This window comes from Schistocerca cancellata, chromosome 9 (genome assembly GCF_023864275.1).
Source record: "Schistocerca cancellata isolate TAMUIC-IGC-003103 chromosome 9, iqSchCanc2.1, whole genome shotgun sequence".
Taxonomy (NCBI): Eukaryota; Metazoa; Arthropoda; class Insecta; order Orthoptera; family Acrididae; genus Schistocerca; species Schistocerca cancellata.
This window is the reverse complement of record NC_064634.1, coordinates 61,235,413-61,255,893: the sequence shown is the minus strand read 5'-3', so window position 1 is coordinate 61,255,893 and position 20,481 is coordinate 61,235,413. Positions and strand designations below refer to the sequence as shown.

At 43.8% G+C, this 20,481-nt stretch overlaps 1 pseudogene; it reads left to right on the top strand.

Annotated features, from left to right (window-relative positions):
* Positions 1–18,656: 18,656 nt before the first annotated feature.
* On the top strand, positions 18,657–18,774 carry LOC126102462 (5S ribosomal RNA; annotated as a pseudogene).
* The last annotated feature ends 1,707 nt before the right edge of the window (positions 18,775–20,481 follow it).

The following is a 20,481-nucleotide window of genomic DNA, read 5'->3' as shown; positions in this document are numbered from 1 at the left end:
AGTGGACCCCCCCCCCCCCCCCCCAGGAAACGCCTCACACCGGACGAGTGTAACCCATAAGTTTGCGTGGTAGAGTAATGGTGGTGTACGCGTACGAGGAGAACTTGTTTGTGCAGAAATCGCCAACATAGTGTAGCTGAGACGGAATAAGGGGAACCAGCCCGCATTTGCTGAGGCAGATGGAAAACCGCCTAAAAACCATCCACAGACTGGCCGGCTCACCGGACCTCGACACAAGTCCGCTGGGAGGATTCGTGCCGGGGACCAGGCGCTCCTTCCCAATCCCGAAAACTACTGCAGACATAGTCGAGTCCATGACATGGTGTGGTGTGTTGCAGCACTTCTCAGGGTTCGCGGGAGCCCTACACGATATTAGGCAGGTGTACCAGTTTCTTTGGCTCTTCAGTGTATAATGGAATTGGAACATAATAAATGCTACAAAGCGTTAAAACCCCGATATCCATTTTGAAACACACGGAAACCCTACGAAGTGTACAATGATAGCAACTGTCACAGCTTCCGTAGTCCGATCAAGTCGAATGTAGTCCCAGTTGATTCATTGTGGACGTGGGACAGCAAATGGTCAAGCCCCACGGCTGTTTGGCGAATTTCATTGTTAAATCATGCCGCTGTCCCACGTCCACAATGGATCATATTTTCGCTACCAGTTTCGGCAATTCATTATGCCATCATCAGGCCCCATATGCACCTCTCAACAATAATAGCCGGTTGCTGTGGCCGAGTGGTTCTAGGCGCTTCAATCCGGAGCCGCGCTGCTGCTCCGGTCGCAGGTTCGAATCCTGCGTCGAGCATAGATGTGTGTGATGTCCTTAGGTTAGTTAGGTTTAAGTAGTTCTAAGTCTAAGGGACTGATGACTTCAGATGTTAAGTCCCATAGTGCTCAGAGCCATTTGAACTATTTGACCAATAATAGATATTGGCATATGGAGCCATACGTTTCTGCATGTCGTCAATTCGTAGCTCAAGTCTTTTCTTCGTAAACTTGACTGCAACTGTTACAGTTTCAGATGGTTTCATGACATCCAGAAACGTATGTCCCCAGTATGGCAATATCGATAACTTTTGAGAAGTGTCTGAAGATGGCATAATGAATTACCGAAACTGGTAGTGAAAGTAAAATAAAATAACATATCATTTGCGCAGCTGCTTGTCGAATGTCATTGTTAAATAAGTGAAACGTATGTCTGACAATGAGGGCAACAATGTGTAACGTTTTACTTTACTTTGATTTTTAGAATCATACAACCTGCAAGAGTATGGTGAATGTAACATTATCGCTGAAGCCAACAATGTTTCTGTAGGAATCGGGAAACAGAGGCAAAATAAGGATGCGGAAAAAACGACCGGTTAAAACCGATACTAGTATTCCAGTTTTGATTAACCGCTATTTTTCGGCGTTTGTTTGCTCTCAGTTGTAACTGAGGTCTTTCTTATTTTTTACTAATAACTGAGTAAAAAACGAAATTTCAGTTATCCATAGCATCTGTGCTAAAATATTTCGTTTTCAAATAAACTTTTTTTAAAACAGAAATAATTTTTTCCGTAACATTTCCATTGGTTGGAAATATTGTGTTCTTACAGAAAATTGGAAAAGTGACCAGTGTCATTTTGATAACAATGTGGACAGAAACGATCAACAAACATGTGACAGAAGAATTGGTACGGCATTGCTGAGACAACAATGTCCTATCATCGTGAACCGTAGCTTATGGTGCACGTGTTCATGTAGTATACAAGACCTGCCTCCACCTGACCTAAACGGTTCAAGTTGTTAAGACACAGGCTACGGAATAAACGCAAACATTGATTGACAAGGTCATGATAAAATTCGTGTCTAAGGTAATGAAACTGTGCACACAAACAGCGGTTACGACATTAACAGAGCGACAGATATTAAGTTAATTGGCGGCGTTCGGACGCATTGCAGTGAGATTGGCAGAGAAGAAGACAAAAGTATGCCAAAAGGGATTGAGCGAAATAACTAATAAGTTCGTACGGGGAGATATTTACGCAGCGCTGCGTGTAATGGATCGTAACATTGTTAACGTGCCTCACACAATGGGCTGAGCACAAGAAATTTTGAAGAAAACGAACCCGAACAAAATATCCATGACATAGCTTTTATCAAACAGTTCAAACATGCGTTTCCGAAACATTATAAAGAATACTGTAAAATAATATATGCATTGGCCATATGATAGACGAAGCACATATCATGGGGATCAGTGTATCCAAACATTACTCAACATACAAACAAGCAATTTCGTTCTCAAGAAAGAGAATGGAGCATAAAGTCAAAAATTCCTTCACCAACAAACTACGCAAGACATCTTGATACAATGCGTTCAGGATTTTCGGTTTCCTTAAGAAAGTAAATCCCCCTTTTTTCAACGCAGTGTTTAGACTTCCATTATTCCGAGTCACACTTAGTCTCTAAAAAGCTCTTCAGTTACATACATTCCTGAAAATAATTGTTACCTGAAATTTTTAATCAGGTATATAATAGTGTTTTAGTCAGATATATAATAGTGTTTTTAATCATTACCAAATCTGAGGTTTCAGATAGCTTCTCCAATTAAATACTTGATATTTATCAAAAGAAATAGCCCGTTTCTTTAGTAATCAAATGCTATAGTATAGAAAGCCATTGTCGCTTCCTCAAATTTCGAAATCAAATTCATTATATCCTGGTCAAGGTTCTCATTCTTTAATTTGTTCAATTCATGTTGGTCTGCATGCCAATAAAACTGGCAGTCTTAATTTCATTCAGACATATTTGGGAGTCGATTAATATATTTCTTATTTCAATTATCGAGACTTCATTCTTTTCCACACTTTTTATATATTTTTCAAACAGAGCCGATTTTGACTGCAGAAACATGAAGTAATTTTCAGTGATCGGACTTCCAAAAAAAGGCTGAAATTATTTTAGGTGGTCTGTCTGCGGAATCAAAAAATTGTTTTAAAGCAATCAAAAGATTAAGAATTCCCTCAAGTGCAGGCATTAACAACAGCCATCTCCTTTTTGAGTGAGATAGAAGACTCCGATGATTGACATCAACGTATAAGCAGAATTCTTTCAGCTTCTCTGCCCTTACTGTGTATATTGACAACTAATTAAAAATTTTCATGACGATTATTTCAATGTCGACAGTTAAGACTCCAGCAGCGCTTGATACAGTGTTGTGGAGAATAAGGGCAGGGTATCCCATTCCTCCTACATTTTTTCCTAGTTCTTCTTTAATATGGTGAAACACATTCCGCTGGCGGCGTCTATGAAGCCCTCCGAAGTTGGTTTTGGTATCGTCTCCACAAAACGCGATTAATTTATCTCATGTAACTTGCATTTGTCTTAAAGTGTCTAGACAAGACTTTGCCATTCTCTCCTGTGTTTCGTTAATCGGCGAATCAAACTTCAACAGTTTGTGCTGGATTCCTTCAGTTTCTGTTTAGTATTGAACAACTAAAGAAAACATCGGTTCAGCCTTGTGGTTCGAGGCATTGGTGCCTACGCCGTAAAATGATACTTTTTGCAACTGTTTTATGCATTCGGACACGGAGTGTGGTGCGAGAATATTTTTAACATTCACTATAGCTTTGTCCGGGCTGTAGAATGCTTTGCCGCGACTTTGGAATCGGGATACATTGCGGCATTCAGTTTTACGGCACAGTCAAAAGAACTGAAGGGTTGATGATGCTTAACAGCTTTATAAGCTGCTCTTATTTCTGCAGCAACAACGAGCAATTCTTCTTTGGTATCTTCTTTTATCATGTATGCATAAACAGGCTTTAATGTCGATGCCACCTCGAATCTGTTTGTGTGATTCATCGTGGAAGTATGACGCCTCATATCTGCCTTACCGCCATGGGTTGTTGAGATGAAACACCTACACACCTCATACAACGCTTCCTGATCTACTCTTTTGTGTAATCATCCGAAAAGTGGCGCTTTCTCTTTCCATCCTAGCATTTTCGTAAGCTGTGATAGAATCGTCTTATCAGATCGCTATCCAAATGGGATCTGGCCGATTGTTCCGCATGGCGCTACTTAAATAGTTCTACCTCCTTACTACTGGAGACGTCTTGTTTGCTCGAATGATGCGCTAGACATAAACCGGCTTGCATCGTCGATACAGGATACGCAACATGCAATGCTATCTGTGAGACGATCTTGCCAACACTTGGAGACATTGTACTTTGTGATATTACAGCAGAGGTGTATGTTGCAAAAGTTTTTTTGTCAATTTCCATACACGCAACCAGGGCTTAAGATGAGGCACGTGCAGCATGACAGAGTATTGTTGAGAACGCAGCAGTAATGTTTCTTGTATCTGCATGTCGGTGAGATGCCGGGCACAATGTGGCATTTCATCACAAAGGCCACGGGGTTAACGTCACCAGCTGAGCTACTCGCCATAGCTGTCAACAAACAGGAGGTACTCACAGCACTATAGAATGAGGCTACCACATTGTCTCTAGTTGTCACGCCCACCCAATGCTTTCCTTACTCCTTAGTGGGGTCGATTCACAGTCTACTGCTTCAACAAACTGAGTGTTTGTGATGCTCCTACGACATACTGGTTTTAGTCCTTTATTGATGACACGGTCCAGTGCATGAAGAAGTGTGATTTTGTGTGAAGTTGACTCTGTATGTAGACAGGGTATTAAAAGCAAAGCAACTGACGATGTGTTTATGCTTACGCAATTTAGTGCATTGATCGTCTGTGTTTCATTGTGTGTTAATAATATTTTTTTAGTCACATATATGTGACTGGATCAGTTCAAGGAACATACGTAAAAATATTATTGTGTAAATAGAATGTTAACCCTGTACCTAGTTAAATTTTTTTCAAACGATAATTTTCAAACAATCATTAAACTACACTCCTGGAAATGGAAAAAAGAACACATTGACACCGGTGTGTCAGACCCACCATACTTGCTCCGGACACTGCGAGAGGACTGTACAAGCAATGATCACACGCACGGCACAGCGGACACACCAGGAACCGCGGTGTTGGCCGCCGAATGGCGCTAGCTGCGCAGCATTTGTGCACCGCCGCCGTCAGTGTCAGCCAGTTTGCCGTGGCATACGGAGCTCCATCGCAGTCTTTAACACTGGTAGCATGCCGCGACAGCGTGGACGTGAACCGTATGTGCAGTTGACGGACTTCGAGCGAGGGCGTATAGTGGGCATGCGGGAGGCCGGGTGGACGTACCGCCGAATTGCTCAACACGTGGGGCGTGAGGTCTCCACAGTACATCGATGTTGTCGCCAGTGGTCGGCGGAAGGTGCACGTGCCCGTCGACCTGGGACCGGACCGCAGCGACGCACGGATGCACGCCAAGACCGTAGGATCCTAAGCAGTGCCGTAGGGGACCGCACCGCCACTTCCCAGCAAATTAGGGACACTGTTGCTCCTGGGGAATCGGCGAGGACCATTCGCAACCGTTTCCATGAAGCTGGGCTACGGTCCCGCACACCGTTAGGCCGTCTTCCGCTCACGCCCCAACATCGTGCAGCCCGCCTCCAGTGGTGTCGCGACAGGCGTGAATGGAGGGACGAATGGAGACGTGTCGTCTTCAGCGATGAGAGTCGCTTCTGCCTTGGTGCCAATGATGGTCGTATGCGTGTTTGGCGCCGTGCAGGTGAGCGCCACAATCAGGACTGCATATGACCGAGGCACACAGGGCCAACACCCGGCATCATGGTGTGGGGAGCGATCTCCTACACTGGCCGTACACCACTGGTGATCGTCGAGGGGACACTGAATAGTGCACGGCACATCCAAACCGTCATCGAACCCATCGTTCTACCATTCCTAGACCGGCAAGGGACCTTGCTGTTCCAACAGGACAATGCACGTCCGCATGTATTCCGTGCCACCCAACGTGCTCTAGAAGGTGTAAGTCAACTACCCTGGCCAGCAAGATCTCCGGATCTGTCCACCATTGAGCATGTTTGGGACTGGATGAAGCGTCGTCTCACGCGGTCTGCACGTCCAGCACGAACGCTGGTCCAACTGAGGCGCCAGGTGGAAATGGCATGGCAAGCCGTTCCACAGGACTACATCCAGCATCTCTACGATCGTCTCCATGGGAGAATAGCAGCCTGCATTGCTGCGAAAGGTGGATATACACTGTACTAGTGCCGACATTGTGCATGCTCTGTTGCCTGTGTCTATGTGCCTGTGGTTCTGTCAGTGTGATCATGTGATGTATCTGACCCCAGGAATGTGTCAATAAAGTTTCCCCTTCCTGGGACAATGAATTCACGGTGTTCTTATTTCAATTTCCAGGAGTGTATGTTCAGTATACTTACGTCACTTTTACTGTATCTGAATGTTACATTATTTTCATTCTTCTGTTTAACTGTAAGTATGAATATGCCTGAGTTGGTTTGCATGCACCTGGTCTCATTTGTGAAAATATTAATGTTTCTTTATCTCACATTCATCTTCGTGATTATAAGTTTTGTCAGTTTTGGACTTTTAATGAGTGAGTGCAATATAGAGTCTGTAATTCATCGTTTACACAATAGAACACTACAGTAGGCTGCCAATATAAGTTAATTTGCTCTCTTTTGCTACTTCCACTTAAAACAAATGCTTCACTAGTGATTTGTTTACGCACATTTATTATTATTTTTATGCAGTTTACTTAGTTTTAAGGGCACACTCAAGTACACTGTGAGTCAAGCTATGGTAGAAATTATACAGTATATATGTGGCGTGTATTCACCTTTTTTGTAGATGTAAAGTAATGGTTGTATTGCTGCAACTTGGACAGTAGCGTTTTCTTGAGACGATTTAGTATTTTGCTTCACTAATGGAGCAGAACTTTCTCGTACATGTTACTACAGTATATGTCCCGATGTTTAATGGTTGTAGGTTGTATTTTTGTGCAGTTAGTATATAATTAACCAACCACACATACAGTTATGACATTTTGTGAATGAATAGTTAATAGTTTCTCACTCACTCACACTTGCTGCAATTGGATTCCTGACACAATTAATTCCCATAATTACTACGTTTCTTCTTTGGTTTTTAATTTTCTAAATTTTTAACGTAAATTTCATTTCAATATTTACGAAAAGTTTTAATTTCGGTGGGAAATTAAGGGTCTATTACCTTTACATGTAATGAATGCAACATTATCGTTGACGCCAACAATTTTTTGGCAGGCTTGGCAAATAAGGGGCCGAAAGCACCACTTTGGTGCGTCATGAACCAGTAAGGATGTAAAGAAATTTTCGTATTTAGAGAATTAATTATTGGTACAGTGCACAGTCTTAGTAACAACTGTGTCTTCTGAAATGACTGTATGACGAAGAGTTGAGTTATATTAGTAAATAGTGTTCAAATTTAATTCAAGTAATTTAACGCTGAGAGAAACCTCATTCACGCTAGAAATAAATGTACTTGTTGCAACCACAGAAGATCACCAAACTATACAAGGAGAACTACAGTCATCGACGCTTATATTTTATAAAACATCTAATTCGTGAAAATATTCTTGTTTACAAACGGTATCACATTTTCAAACTGTTGTTATGCCATACATTCGATACATGAATCTTTATGGAGTGTCCGCCATACTTCCACAACACTGGCTAGCTTCATGATGTCTTGTACAAACGTGGTGACTCATAAAACCTATTAAAAACATGCAAAAAAGTAAGCATAAACAGCAACGTAATAAGGCATAGATGTTCAAGGTCTCATCTCACTGGGTTGGTAATACTATGCATGTTTGCTAATGTCAGAACCGGTTTTGCCCTGAATGGTCCCCTATGCCTCAAGCTCCTCAACTGAACGAGTAAGGCGACCATTACTTGTTTCTGTTGTTAGTTGTCAAGTACCGTGTGATGATCTTCCTCCCTACATTTCCAGTACAGGGAATCACTTATTCTAGGTTGCTGCAGGTGTTCGCTGTGGCGTGGCACCGTCACACAGAAACTATGCAGTGTGGCCAGTTTGAAATACCATTGTGAAACCGGGACGCACAGATATATCTCACTCTAAGATCGTCCACTAGAGACAGTAGTAATTTTCCAAATGTCTTATGATAAGCCACGGAGGAAAACAAGGAAAATTGGAAAATGTAACACCAGACATAATCTGTCAGACTCTGGATATTTTTCCCTGAATACAAGGAATCCAAAACACAATGAAGAGGAAGTAAGACACTTGCACGTACTGCAGCACAGGTACTTAGAAAATGAGTCAATGTTGCTTGAGGCAGGAAATGTGTTTTCAGCAGGTCAGGGAAGACAGAGCGACAACCTCTGGACCACCACCGACTGTCAGAACAGTGATGTGGCAGCAGAGAAGCGACCTGACAGAGATTTGCCCAACGACGACATTGGACCAGGGAGTGGCACCACATCATCTTTTCAGACAAGTCCCAGTTCTCAATAATCGGGATTGACAAATGTGCATGTGGAGGCTCCTAGGAGAAAGAATGTTGCCAGATTCCATTCACCTTCATCATATGGGCCTAGTACATGGCACCGTTGTGTGTGGTGCCATTTGGTATCCAACACGGTTGCCTCTGGTTAGCACAGTGGCAGTTTGAGGGCAGCTGGTTGATATTCTACGCCACCATTTATATATTTTACGTGACCAATCTTACAAGTAAAGGTCATACAGTCTCCACAATTATTTATATTTCTTGTACACTCCCAGAAAAAAATAGCACACCCTTTTAGAAGTTTCCATCCACTCAAGATTTACTGTTGCAACAGTGCATATGAAGTACACGAAATGAGTACATTTACAGATCAATACAACAAGCAGTTCCAAGGTACCAGGTATCAAATTACGCTGAAATACCCATATTAGTATGTAATGTAGCCTCCATGGGTGGGAATGCAGTTGTTGACACTGGTATCCACTCGATCATACAGATGATGAATACTGTTCTGAGATATGTTATTCCAACTCTGCTCGACCTGTTCACGTAGTTTTGTAAGAACTGTTCATTGACAAATGTCCCATCATATCACACACATGCTCAATTGGAGACAAGTCCGGAGTGTGTGCTGGCCAGGGCAGTTACTCCACATCCTGCAGAACACGTTTAGTTTCACGGGCACTTTGTGGGTTATCATTATCTTGCTGGAACAAAACATCGCCTTCTGTCGCAAGAACGGCAAAAGAATAGGTCTAACAACATTCCGCATATTAATGACCTGTCATCTGTTACATTACCAGATGCCAAGTTTGTGTTATTTGCAGATGATACAAACATTGCAATAAATAATAAATCAAATATAAATTTAGAAAGGGCAGCTAATCATATTTTTACTGGCATTAATAAGTGGTTCATAGCCAATTCACTGTCATTAAACTTTGAAAAGACCCACTGTATGCAGTTCAGAACTTCCAAGAGATTTCCTTCTGGTGTGTGTATAAAATATGATGACATGGAAATAGGAGAAGTCGAGAGTGTAAAATTCTTGGGATTTCAACTTGATAATAAATTCAGTTGGGAGCAACATACTAACGAACTTCTAAAGCGCCTAAACAAGTCTGTGTTTGCAATGTGAATGATGCCAGACATAGGAAACATAAATATAAAAAAACTGGCATATTTTGCTTATTTTTCACTTCATTATGTCATATGGTATCATATTTTGGGGTAACTCCACAAACAGAGAAAAAAATTTTTAGAGTACAGAAGCGTATAATAAGAGCAATGAATAGTGTAAATCCAAGAACATCATGTCGAAACCTATTCAAAGAATTGGGCACATTAACCACAGCTTCTCAGTATATTTATTCCTTAATGAAGTTTGTTGTAAATAATACATCTCTTTTTCCAACTAACTGCTTAGTACACAGTATCAGGATAAGAACAATATACATAAAGATTTAAAATCATTTACTCTTGGCCAGAAAGGAGTCCAGTATTCTGCAACGCATATTTTCAATAAGTTACCAGCAACCATTAAGAGTTTAGTTTCAGACAAGGCACAATTTAAACATAATTTAAAAGAACTTTTGGTGGCCAACTCCTTCTATTCCATCCATGAGTTTCTCAACAAGTGCAGTGGACCATTTTAATGAAAATTTATTATTATTCAGGGCTATATTTTAATTTGGACAAATGGATCTATGCAGATATTTGTAAAAACGACGATGATACATTAGTCCATACTAATGTAAAATTGCCACCTTCTGAAGAAGACAAATTTAAATTTGTTGAAACCTAGGTAAATATTTCTTTATCCATTGCAACTGGTCGGCTGCTTATAATTTTATTACGTGGAACCGTTGCTGTTGTGCAGCTATGTTTAAAATATTGAAATTCCTGCCCGCCGAGGTTTAAAATACTGAATTTATTATACTTTAATTTTTGAGAATACTTGGTTGTAACAGCCAAGTAACTACCTACTGTGTGAATGATGGATGTATGGAAAGCAGATGTAAGTGTTAAGTCTGTAAATAGCGGAAGTTTACTTTTAAATCTTGTACATAATCTGACTGTTCTTAACTGAGGATCACTGAAATGAATAATTTACTTTAATTTTTGACAATACTTGGTTGTAACAGCCAAGAAACTAGCAAATGTCTGATGGATTTAATGAAAGCAGATGTAAGTATTAAACCTGTAAATATTAGAAGTTTAAATTTAATTCATGTACATAATTTTACTGTTTATCGACTGAGGATCATTAAAATTAATGAAACTCAAGTTTTTCTAATTACATTTTTTAATGTGTTTATCTGACATGTTCCACACCCAGGAGGATTCCCTCTTTTATGGGTCTATGGAATGAATAATTAATCTAATCTAATCTAACCGAGTGCTGCTTAGAGTCCCCTGGAGAAACACAAAAAGGTGAACGAGAGTTATACCTTATTGCACCCTAGACTACAAGGTCTGGGGTGCGGGCAGTGTGTCTTGGACAAATGCACTCTCTGAGACAGCGCTAACCAGGGATACATCGTACGTGCCAAGGCAGAGTCTGCTTTCACCGCTGAAGACTGTGACCCGCCATTCCATCTTCCGAGCGATCCACTGACGGCACCAGTAGAGTCACACGCTCCGTCACTGTAGCTTGAGTGGAAGATGGGCAGCAGGTGTGCGTGGCCATATTCCCACTGCTAATAACCAGTTCGCAACAATTCATGTTGACACATCTGGGCACACAAGGCCTCTTATCTGTGCTGTGGTAACTGTACTATCTGCCACTGGTGCCCTCACAATACGACGATCCCTGCAAGCGTCTGTGCTGTGTAGATGTCGAGAACTCCATTTACGGGTGTGAGAATGTTCACGTAACGACAGATACCAGGATCATTGCACAACTGCTGCAGCACGTCCAACTTGTGTGGGAATTTCCGCCACTCAGGAGATAACAATCTGACCGCCTTCAAACTCGCTCAATTGGCTGTAGGCAGAGCGAGTGCGTCTCCGTGGCCTGGCTCTTTGCTTGCTTCACACGTTGCACCACGCTGAGCCTTCTGGTTGGGAGCATTCCTATTAAAGGGTGGACACAGATGGCGCTCTGGTAGCTACGCCACTACAATATCTGTTGGTGGACGACGTTGAAACCATTGTCAGTACATCTACTATCCCCATGTGGCATATACCGTCATTGCAGCAAAATCGATGTCGCCTTTCCAGGTTCTAACAACCCTACCACAACAAAGGTCAGAAATTAATTATGATTGTAGTGTTGCTCACGCTGCTAAATATTGCATTTTCGGGCAACAACGAAGTTATATTATGTGGCAGGTGTCATTGGAGCACAGTTAATAAAGCCATTTCTTGAAATAATGGATAAACTAGGCGCTCATGGAACTCGTGTTTCCCACGCTGGTCTCAATCGTCGAAAATCTAGGTAGTGATGATTCCAAGCTCGGATCCAAAGAGGCCTAGGTGTTATTCTGCGATATTCAAAAGTTTTATAGATGAGTTTCATAAACCATTCTTGAAGATTAAACTTTTGCAAGTTAAGACAATGGTGATGTAAAAAAGTAATCAGCACTCCGAATTTAAGTTACACTTCTTTTTTTATTACTTTTGTTGCAACATCACTTCACAATATAAAACATACTTGAAAATATCTTCCTCACTGTTAAAGTTCACATTTCATAAACTGACTACAATTTGCGTCTTTTTAACATGACGACCACAGCTTGACACACTAATAACCGCTTACGCGCCCAAAAATCAGAGTTACAAGTACGTCAAAGATCATAGTGACAAAAGAAAGAATACACATAAGAATAATATCATTGCAATATAAACATATCGATGTATTAAAGTACCTCTACATTAATGAAATCAAATCTGAATCTTGTCACAGAAATATGTTAACTATTTTACACATTAGAATATTGCTGGTATCGAGAGGCTGAGGTGAGGTGCCGTAATGGTTACGTAATTCAAGTACCATTACAAGGTGTACTAGTTTTTTTTCTGGCAGTGTATGTCACTCTAGCGGAGAACTCATAGTGGTTTGTTGACTCTCAACTAGTGATCATAGGAATATGATAAAGGAGATTAGAATACATACAGGGACATAATTATAGACAATCATTCGATATCCATGAATTGCAGATGTGTCGGATTTTCTTTGTGCAGTCCTCGTACAGTAAAGGGGACCATTAAAAAATCTGTATCTGGCTGAGTGATCATAGGGGAGATTAAAATAAATGAAGAGGCATACAGACATTCACGTTCACTCGATCATTACGCATCTGACTTCAAAAAGAAGGTAAAAATCGAAAATATTCCTACAACATAGTCCACACCATGCATTGGTTTGCCGAATACGTACACTACTGGCCATTAAAATTGCTACACCAAGAAGAAATGCAGATGATAAACGGTTATTCATTGGACAAATATGTTATACTAGAACTGACATGTGATTACATTTTCACGCTATTTGGGTGCATAGATCCTGAGAAATCAGTACCCAGAACAATCACCTCTGGCCGTAATAACGGCCTTGATACGCCTGGGCATTGAATCAAACAGAGCTTGGATGGCGTGTACAGGTACAGCTGCCCATGCAGCTTCAATGCGATAACACAGTTTATCAAGAGTAGTGACTGGCGTATTGTGACGAGCCAGTTGTTAGGCCACCATTGACCACACGTTTTCAGTTGGTGAGAGATCTGGAGAATGTGCTGGCCAGGGCAGCAGTCGAACATTTTCTGTATCCAGAAAGGCCTGTACAGGACCTGCAACATGCGGTCGAGCATTATCCTGCTGAAATGTAAAGTTTCGCAGGGATCAAATGAAGGGTAGAGCTACGGGTCGTAACAAATCTGAAATGTAACTTCCACTGTTCAAAGTGCCGTCAATGCGAACAAGAGGTGAGTGAGACGTGTAACCAATGGCACACCATACCATCACGCCGGATGATACGCCAGTATGGCGATGACGAATACACGCTTCCAATGTGCGTTCACCGCAACGTCACCAAACACGGACGCGACCATCACGATGCTGTAAACAGAACCTGGATTCATCCGAAAAAATGACGTTTTGCCATTCGTGCACCCAGGTTCGTTGTTGAGAACACCATCGCAGGCGCTCCTGACTGTGATGCAGCGTCAAGGGTAACCGCAGCCACGGTCTCCGAGCTGATAGTCCATGCTGCTGCAAACGTCGTCGAACTGTTCGTACAGATGGTTGTTGTCTTGCAAACGTCCCAATCTGTTGACTCAGGGATCGAGACGTGGCTGCACGATCCGTTACAGCCATGCGGATAAGATGCCTGCCATCTCGACTGCTAGTGATACGAGGCCGTTGGGATCCAGCACGGCGTTCCGTATTACCCTCCTGAACAGATTCCATATTCTGCTAATAGTCATTGGATCTCGACCAACGCGAGCAGCAATTTCGCGATACGATAAACCGCAATCGCGATAAGCTACAATCTGACTTTTATCAAAGTCGCAAACGTGATGGTACGCATATATCCTCCTTACACGAGGCATCACAACAACGTTTCACAAGGCAACGCCGGTCAACTGCTGTTTGTGTATGAGAAATCGGGTGGAAACTTTCCTCATGTCAGCACGTTGTAGGTGTCGCCACAGGCGTCAACCTTGTGTGAATGCTCTGAAAAGCTAATCATTTGCATATCACAGCATCTTCTTCCTGTCGGTTACATTTCGCGTCTGTATCACGTCATCTTCGTGGTGTAGAAATTTTAATGGCCAGTAGTGCATTTAGATGCAGGCTCCTGTGGATAGCACTGTTGCAACACAGTACGTTACAGCGATTTTCAGAGGACTGAGGACTGGTGGGCGTTACAGCTACTGCTACAGCTACTGATACTGTTCTATTACGTCAAATAACTAGCAACTGTAAAGTATATCTGGATGTGAGAATCCAAATGGTGGCGAATTTCTCCCTGAACGTTAGTGTTCTATTTTTTCCTATTGTGATAGCTCTCTACATAGCCAGTGGCAGGCACAGGGCTAGACAGCCTTCTGACCAATGGAACAGTGCTAAGCAACGTGATGGGATTTCGAAAGAATTAGCAGTGGTCTGTGCCATGACTGAGGAGATATTTACTTTACATCGAAGACTGGAAGATTCGTGTGAACATAGGTAGTAACCGATACTCTGAGAAAGGGAGGCTGAGAGGTGATCTCTTTACCGCTTCTTCTAATTGTTGTGAGCAAACTCCCTCCTACATACGTCTCGTGAAGTGACTGCAGTGAGAAAATTAGTGGCTAATACGAAGATATTTACTGAGAGACAATAAGCAGCAGAAGTTCCCTCTTTTGTTCTCTTGATCAATGAGAGACAAGATTCTTCCATGAGTTTAGTGCGCCTATAAATGGATGGAGTGACACCTTGGTAGGTAGACTAAAAGCACATATACATCTGTATGCATGCTTGGCAAGCCACGGTACGATGCATGGTGTAAGGTACCAGTACCACTACTAGTCACGCCTTTCCTACCCCTGTCGCAAACAGAGCGAGGGGAAAAGGCTATCTACACTCCTGGAAATTGAAATAAGAACACCGTGAATTCATTGTCCCAGGAAGGGGAAACTTTATTGACACATTCCTGGGGTCAGATACATCACATGATCACACTGACAGAACCACAGGCACATAGACACAGGCAACAGAGCATGCACAATGTCGGCACTAGTACAGTGTATATCCACCTTTCGCAGCAATGCAGGCTGCTATTCTCCCATGGAGACGATCGTAGAGATGCTGGATGTAGTCCTGTGGAACGGCTTGCCATGCCATTTCCACCTGGCGCCTCAGTTGGACCAGCGTTCGTGCTGGACGTGTAGACCGCGTGAGACGACGCTTCATCCAGTCCCAAACATGCTCAATGGGGGACAGATCCGGAGATCTTGCTGGCCAGGGTAGTTGACTTACACCTTCTAGAGCACGTTGGGTGGCACGGGATACATGCGGACGTGCATTGTCCTGTTGGAACAGCAAGTTCCCTTGCCGGTCTAGGAATGGTAGAACGATGGGTTCGATGACGGTTTGGATGTACCGTGCACTATTCAGTGTCCCCTCGACGATCACCAGTGGTGTACGGCCAGTGTAGGAGATCGCTCCCCACACCATGATGCCGGGTGTTGGCCCTGTGTGCCTCGGTCGTATGCAGTCCTGATTGTGGCGCTCACCTGCACGGCGCCAAACACGCATACGATCATCATTGGCACCAAGGCAGAAGCGACTTTCATCGCTGAAGACGACACGTCTCCATTCGTCCCTCCATTCACGCCTGTCGCGACACCACTGGAGGCGGGCTGCACGATGTTGGGGCGTGAGCGGAAGATGGCCTAACGGTGTGCGGGACCGTAGCCCAGCTTCATGAAAACGGTTGCGAATGGTCCTCGCCGATACCCCAGGAGCAACAGTGTCCCTAATTTGCTGGGAAGTGGCGGTGCGGTCCCCTACGGCACTGCGTAGGATCCTACGGTCTTGGCGTGCATCCGTGCGTCGCTGCGGTCCGGTCCCAGGTCGACGGGCACGTGCACCTTCCGCCGACCACTGGCGACAACATCGATGTACTGTGGAGACCTCACGCCCCACGTGTTGAGCAATTCGGCGGTACGTCCACCCGGCCTCCCGCATGCCCACCATACGCCCTCGCTCAAAGTCCGTCAACTGCACATACGGTTCACGTCCACGCTGTCGCGGCATGCTACCAGTGTTAAAGACTGCGATTGAGCTCCGTATGCCACGGCGAACTGGCTGATACTGACGGCGGCCGTGCATAAATGCTGCGCAGCTAGCGCCATTCGACGGCCAACACCGCGGTTCCTGTTGTGTCCGCTGTGCCGTGCGTGTGATTATTGCTTGTACAGCTCTCTCGCAGTGTCCGGAGCAAGTATGGTGGGTCTGACACACCGGTGTCAATGTGTTCTTTTTTCCATTTCCAGGAGTGTATATGCCTCCATATGAGCGTTAATTTCTCGTATCTTATCTTCATGGCCCTTAGACGAAATGTATGTTGGCGGAAGTAGAAATCTTCTGCAGCCAGATTCACTTGTTGGATCTCTAGATTTTCTCACTAGTGTTCCTCGAAGAGAATATTGCATTGTCTCCAGCGATTAGCATTTGAGATATCTGGAAAGAGTAATCTCACTGCATGAAAAATGCAAAGGGGCTCTCATGATAAATTTAATTAATTAGTCAATCAATTTGACGCCAATGATGTACCGCCAGGTGGATGGAGCCGAGGGCAAGAGTGCCACGGATATGATTCATGAATGGAACGGTAATCAGATGTTTTTTTGTTGCACAGAGATCTTCTAATGAAATTTCAGTCTCCCACCTACACAGAGAGGGATGGCCATCGTATTAAAATGACCTATACTACCGGATTTATAAAGTGATATGTAGTATTAACTTGATATTTACAACCCCTCTGTGCTGCTGTTTGGCTACCTTAAGAGACTTCGTAGGTGATGGGGAATTTGACTGCCTTATTATACAGGATTTTCATGCTAACAACGATGTGCTCCAAATTCTTCTGTCTTTGAAAAATTTATGCACATAAAATGGAGGAATCTACACTCATCTTCAGAGAAAACATTACACCTTGAACAACTAGATAGGACGTTCATATTCACAGGACATGTAGGTTAGTATGTTCTGGAGAAATGATTAGCATTTCAATCACCTCAGTTCAGCATGTGTGCTGCTGCGTAGCAGGCACAGGGTCCGCAATGGGCCTTGATAACTTGTTCCATACATGATGGCATCAATGTGTATATGGTGCGAATGGCAACCTGTGGTATAGCCATCCATGCTGCATTCACCTGGTTCCAAGCTTCATCTGGTGTGATTGACATTGGGTCACAGCACTGCACCCATCGTTTCACCATATCCCACACATTTTCGATTGTGAAAAATCTGTCATCTGGTGGGCCAGGGCAAACGTCTGATACCCTGTGACACCTAGATAGCATGTTGCTGCATGTGGTCGTCCATTGTCTTTTCTTGCTGAAAATTGGCATCTGGGGTGTTGTGCAGAAAGGGTATGGCTACTCGTTGCAGTATGTTACCACATAGGTCACACTGGTCATATTGATCACAGTGTCCTGGACATGCACCAACAGTAATTAGTGGTTGTATCCAATAGCACCCCACACCATACAGCATTGAGTTGGCACTGCATGTCTTGTATGAATGCAGTCACTGTGATGCCACTCCCCATCTGCAGCGAACCAAAATGAGGCCATCATTTTCATATAAACAGAACCTGTATTTGTCCAAAGATACTGTCTGATGCCATTACTGTCCCCAGTGATGTTGTCCCATTCAACATTGCCATCCAGCATGTTTCTGCACATTCGTCAAAGATAGGTGGAGAAGTGGATACGCACACATAGCCCATGCCATAATAAATGGCGACAGACTGTCAGTATTGGCCAACCGGTGTGGCCGAGCGGTTCTAGGCGCTTCAGTCTGGAACCGCGTGACTGCAATGGTCGCAGGTTCCAATCCCGCCTCGGGCATGGATGTGTGTGATGTCCTTAGGTTAGTTAGGTTTAAGTAGTTCTAAGTTCTAGGGGACTGATGACCTCAGAAGTTAAGTCCCATAGTGCTCAGAGCCATTTGAACTGTCAGTGTTGACAGTGTATGATGTGTTACACTATTTCTATTGTTGCGCCAGAGCCGAGGAGGGCGCAGATCTGTCCTGCAATGCCATTCGGATGAGGGTCTTCTCAGGTGGTGTAACCTGACCTGTCTCATCATGTTCTATGGCCTTCCATGAACAATTCTTCACACATTTGTTGCACTGCCGAAAACCACACGAGTAGCAATTTTCCGGATGGATGCACCACATTCTCTCATGTGAATAACAGGCCCTATTTCAAACTCATTGGTTTGACAGTATGGTTCGCACATACATCTATGAGACATACTGCATGTCAGCTCAAGTCACACTGATCCATTACCTTTGGCTTAGAGCAACAACAAGAGCTGTAGGCACATTTTGCCCGTAGATGGTGCTGTGCCATGATATTGATGTTGATTTTGAACCTGTGGTCCAACATGGCTCAAATGCTATTTCTGCAGAACATACTAAAGTCATGTCCTGTGAATATGAAGTTCCTATCTCTGATCATTCAAGGCGTTCTGTTTTTTCTGAACACCACTCTACATTTCAGGCCAACGGTCTTGCTGCAGTGGTAACACTGGTTCCCGTCAGATCACCGAAGTTAAGCACCGTCGGACTGGGTTAGCACTTGGATGGGCGACCATCCAGCTTACTGAGCACTGTTGGCGAGCAGGGTACATTCAGCCCCTGTGAAGCGAAATGAGGAGCTACTTGATTGAGAAGTAGTGGCTCCAGTCCCGTAAACTGACATACGGCTGGGAGAGCAGTGTGCTGACCATATGGCCCTCCATATCCACATCCAGTGATGCCTGCCAGTGAGGAAGACCCGACGGCCAGTCGGTACCATTGGGCCTTCGTGGCCTGTTAGGGTGGAGTCTAGTCTAGTCTAGTGTGCATTTCGTGTGAGAAATTCGAAGTGTATGGCCAACAACAACCCATCTTGGTTTGGGTAAAGTGGATTTTATACAGGGCTATTACAAATGATTGAAGCGATTTCATAAATTCACTGTAGCTCCATTCATTGACATATGGTCACGACACGCTACAGATACGTAGAAAAACTCATAAAGTTTTGTTCGGCTGAAGCCGCACTTCAGGTTTCTGCCGCCAGACCGCTCGAGAGCGCAGAGAGACAAAATGGCGACAGGAGCCGAGAAAACGTATGTCGTGCTCGAAATGCACTCACGTCAGTCAGTCATAACAGTGCAACGACACTTCATGACGTAGTTCAACAAAGATCCACCAACTGCTAACTCCAATCGGCGACGGTATGCGCAGTTTAAAGCTTCTGGATGCCTCTGTAACGGGAAATCAACGGGTCGGCCTGCAGTGAACGAAGAAACGGTTGAACGCGTGCGGGCAAGTTTCACTCGTAGCCCGCGGAAGTCGACGAATAAAGCAAGCAGGGAGCTAAACGTACCACAGCCGACGGTTTTGAAAAAAAAAAAAAAAACAGGATGGTGCTCCACCGCACTTCCATCATGATGTTCGGCATTTCTTAAACAGGAGATTGGAAAATCGATGAATCGGTCGTGGTGGAGATCAGCAATTCATGTCATGGCCTCCACACTCTCCCGACTTAACCCCATGCGATTTCTTTCTGTGGGGTTATGTGAAAGATTCAGTGTTTAAACCTCCTCTACCAAGAAACGTGCCAGAACTACGAGCTCCCATCAACGATGCTTTCGAACTCATTGATGGGGACATGCTGCGCCGAGTGTGGGAGGAACTTGGATTATCGGCTTGATGTCTGCCGAATCACTAAAGGGGCACATATCGAACATTTGTGAATGCCTAAAAAAACTTTTTGAGTTTTTGTATGTGTATGCAAAGCATTGTGAAAATATCTCAAATAATAAAGTTATTGTAGAGCTGTGAAATCGCTTCAATCATTTGTAATAACCCTGTACATTGGCGAGTCTATGTTGAGGGTGGAATATAAGTAGCCTGACAGGTCTGAACTATCAGTTGGCCTTTGTCAGGCAGGGTGAGAGGTAAACCCAAGACATCGCAGTTTTTAGCCCACTCTGGTGAACTAGGTCAGTCAGACTGGGGCTATGTAAGAGGGCAGGTCACGCAACCCTGTCTGTTTGGCTGCAGGAAGAACAGTTATTAGTTCAGCATATTACTACTATCAGTGTCCTATCCACCACACAACGTAGTGCCTAAGAATAATATCACCTACCTGCCGCCAGCCGGGGTGGCCGAGCGGTTCTAGGCGCTACAGTCTGGAACCGCGCGACCGCTATGGTCGCAGGTTCGAATCCTGCCTCGGGCATGGATGTGTGTGATGTCCTTAGGTTAGTTAGGTTTAAGTAGTTCTAAGTTCTAGGGGACTGATGACCTTAGATATTAAGTCCCATAGTGCTCAGAGC